The following is a 4,260-nucleotide window of genomic DNA, read 5'->3' as shown; positions in this document are numbered from 1 at the left end:
ATTGTGCTTGCAGGTAGATGTGAATAGCAGTCCCATTTTTTTTTTATCCCTGTGTTGCTTAATACAACATATTCCAACTTGAAACCCCGAATGAGTAAATTATGAGTTATTCGTAATATCAATATCAACAAAAAGAACAAAGAAAGAAGAGGTTTTCAGTCTAATATAATTACATAAATGCATGCATGGATATCTGAGGGCTTCTGCTGTTGACTTATATTTACCACTGACCTAGTTGCTGATGGGTATAAATATTTGAGTGGTGGCAGATTCTCATTGCTTTGCCTACTCCCTCCTCTGCCTATTGACATACCTGAAAAACATGATTCACCTCTGCAACAGAAAACAAAGGAAGTCAAAGAATACAGCATTAATTGTCTGAGAAACATTGTTTTTTCTTTGGCTTTAGAGTGTAGTGTATGTACTTATAATAATGCAATTCCAAGCATTGTATTCATTCTATGCATTTTAGTAATCTTTTTTGGATACCTATAGAAAAATCCTGCAAGATTCAAACATGCTGCAGACCAGATCAAATGTGGTATCATTTATGACCAGGTGGTTAACCAAATATGTGTTGAGAAAATAAAATATATTCGATGATTTAAGGATTACACATTGAGTAACTATTTTCAGTTTCACCATATAAATTTGAAATATGAACACTGAAGAGCGAGACTATATCATTTAAAACCTGGAATGTTTGCTTATTCCAAGGTGATGAATGAATTATGTAAAGAAAATATAACTGAATCCAAAACTTCTGAATTAGAAAATTATTTCTCCTCATTAACCAAATTACTTAATGTCAATTTAATGGGTAAAGGAAGAAAAGAATCACTAAATAGAAAGCGAAAACCTAGGCTCTCAGAATGACTGAGATGAGAATTTTTCAGATAAATGTTTTAGATTCTGTCAATGAAAAAGCACCTGATGAAAGAAATGAATGTTTAATATTGGAAAGAAATTAAATTCCCCCAGATCCCTGCTAAAAATTTCATTGTATTTCCAAATTAAATAACTCTTTTAGGGACTGCTTAATGTGTCTGTCACCCTTAACAACTGAATTTGCTTCAGGAAATAAGAAAATAAGGAGCTTATGGTTTTTGATGTCATCACATTAGAAAACTCCAAAATTTGAAATTTAATTTGATCATTTGTTTCCTAGACACTTGATTTTGTGGTTTGAAAACAGGTGTAGAATTTACTTGATAATGGCATTCTCCTGTTATGACGGCACAGACCAAACTACCAAACCAAAAATTTCTTCAACTGTGTAACTTAGGGCTGAAGTGATCATTTCTGTTATCCACAGATTTGGTTGCTTCTGGATTTGCAAACATCTATTTTTCCATCCTAGCTTTAAGGTTTTCTCTGCTGTGTTAGCTTGCTAAGTGTCCTTCCACCTACCTGAAAGAAAAATACTAAGGCATATGAGATACACTATGATATAAATGTTTTGGGATAATATTTGCAAAGTCCTTTATATATAAATTTCTACCATCCAAGTAAAAATTGTGTAAATGGATTTCATTGTAAAATTTCAAGACAGGTAATTGATGGGCCTCATGAGTAGTGCTTAAGTTTGTTGTTCTATGTCAAATAGTGTGTGTTTGGTTTCATACTAGTCTATATTATTTGCACATTATGCACATTCTTTATAAGCCAAGCATTTTTTTTTGTTATGAATAAAAGGATTTAATAAAATAAATGATTATACTTAATTCAAGTTTTTTTTATATAACTAATTTACTCTGTTCCTTTCTTTTTCAGATGAGATACAGACAATAACACCAAATGGAAGAGAATAAAAAAAATAACAGACATGAGTCTAGGAGACACTGGCCACAGCCACATGATGGTTTTCCTCTCAATAACAGCTACAGAGTTGTATTTCTAACTCATCACACTTCCTACAACGTTTATCAGTGTTATTTAGATTGAAACATAAGGGTACTTCAAAAAGTTCATTGAAAAATAGAAACAAAAGATAATACAAATCTTTCCATGAACTTTTTCAAATAACCTTATAGTTCTTTCCTGTATGAGGTAATTTTTTACAGTACTAGAACTGACAATTTATTTTAAGATATATTATTTTTCTCTTATTTACAAATGTAATATATATTTTGTTATGCATTTAGTAATGTAGACAAGACCAAAATAAGGAAGATGTACTCACATTACTAATAACCATACAAAATCATTATTTATGTTTCTGTTGTATAGCTCTCATACGCACACTAAAAACGGCATTACGTGCCACGTTCTGTTTTGCTATTTACTTTTGTCCCTTGACTACTATGAAGATGTTTCCATTTCAATTAATGGATTTCACCTTCTGGTTGGTATTCATTATCACAATTCTGCGATCATCTTACTTGTGACTAAATCACCCTTGAAGGAAGCCTGTAAGTTCTTCATTTATCGGTATCCACATCTCGCATTGTTGTCTTTTACTTAATTTTTTCTGGAGCCTGTTGTACTTCCTTGACCTGTACTCTCGGATATCTTATTTGCCCAGGAAGTTTTCATTCGGTTCTCTTTTGACTATACATTTTGTTTCTGTTCATTATGTATTTTCTTTCTTGTTACTTCATTGTCACTTTATCTTTGCCGTCCTATCATTTTTGTGGCCCTTTTCTCTGCATCCCAATAGAGCTTCTTAAACATGTTTCCTATGTCACCGATTTGTATCATTATCGTGGTTCAGGCTTTCATTCCTGTTTCTAATATGATTTAAAATTCTTTTATGACATTTTCCCATATCTTTCTTGAACTTTTCTAACCCCTTTTTTATTGTCATATTGAAGCATTTCAATATCTTTTATGGAATTCATATATACCTTTATGTCATCAGAAAAAAAACAGAGTCCATCTAATTTTTACTCATTTCCTGTTTAACATATTTTTGGAAACCATGATCTTTATCCACTTTTAAGTATCTTATCTTTTTTTAATATTGTAGAATAGTTTGAATAAGTCCCTCATTACTTTTTTTCTTTCCTCAAATGAAGGGATAACACTACAGCCTTATATTTTTCTCCTAAATGTTGTAAATGCATAATCTTTACATCTACTTACTCTGGTGGTACTTTGTACTCAAATATGAAGCCTTAGGTTACGATGGAGTCTGGGAAAAGGAAGGACTATCACAGACTGAATAATGTTCCAGGAAGGAAAATCTGTCTCTGTGTAATTCCTTCTCTCTATTAAAACTACTTTCAGACACCAGCTTTCATCATCTAAATGTCCGTGCACACTTGTGTCTACGCTAGGTACACAGTAAAGTTCTGGTGAGCTTTCTTCAAATTGCTGTTGCCAGTGTTATAGAAGGAAGAATTACAGTGTCAGAGAAGAACCCTAAAGCATCACATTTTGTCCCACCAAGTCAGAAGAGTGTCCATCAGAAAAGCCCTTTTAGGAGAAACTCCAGTTTTGTAGGCTATCTTTATGGTCCTCCCAGTGAAGAAGTTTCTGAGCGCTGTTAAATCACTATGGTAAACCAAGATTCCAGTAGATTGGTATCCACCTGGCATAGAACACAAGAAATAGAAATTCTACATTTAGTTTAAATCTTATAGCTGATTTTTGAATGATTAAATAAATGGTCCAAAGAAAGGAGAACTTCAATAAGACATTTTTTTTTACATTTCATATTAAAATTACTCCATAAACTTTACATTTCTTACTCTTTAATGTATATATAGAGAAAGATTAGTACATATTTACAGATATCAGTATATGTAAATATACACAACACATACATAAACATGTATCAACACATATATAATACTTTCTATATCCTTTATTTACTAAATTTTTACATGAAGTGTAAAGTTACATATTTGTTTAAAAGATTACTTAATAATTGATTGTAAAATATAATTAAAGTCCCTCCTTTCTACATTTCAGTGGACATTATATTTAATTGTAAATTCCCTGGGAACCACATCAAATAGAAATATATTATAAATTTTTCATATTGTAGTCAATAGAAGCATACCAATAATTCAGATTAGGAAATGTTTTTTAACCAAATTCTAATATTATATATTCTAATCCAAGTTTTATTCACTAGCCATTATACAACATAGATAAATTAAATCTAGTTTTCTAAAAAGTTTAAAGTTAAGAATATTATGCCCCTTTAATTGTAATTAACTCTCATGACCCTGATGACTCTAAAGGAAGTTTACGAAAAATATTAAGAGTTTGGGTACTTGGATATAACTTGCAATTATTTACTGCCTAGAGATA

Source organism: Galeopterus variegatus, unplaced genomic scaffold, assembly GCF_000696425.1.
Source record: "Galeopterus variegatus unplaced genomic scaffold, G_variegatus-3.0.2 Scaffold4903, whole genome shotgun sequence".
NCBI lineage: Eukaryota > Metazoa > Chordata > Mammalia > Dermoptera > Cynocephalidae > Galeopterus > Galeopterus variegatus.
This window is presented reverse-complemented; position numbering follows the sequence as displayed.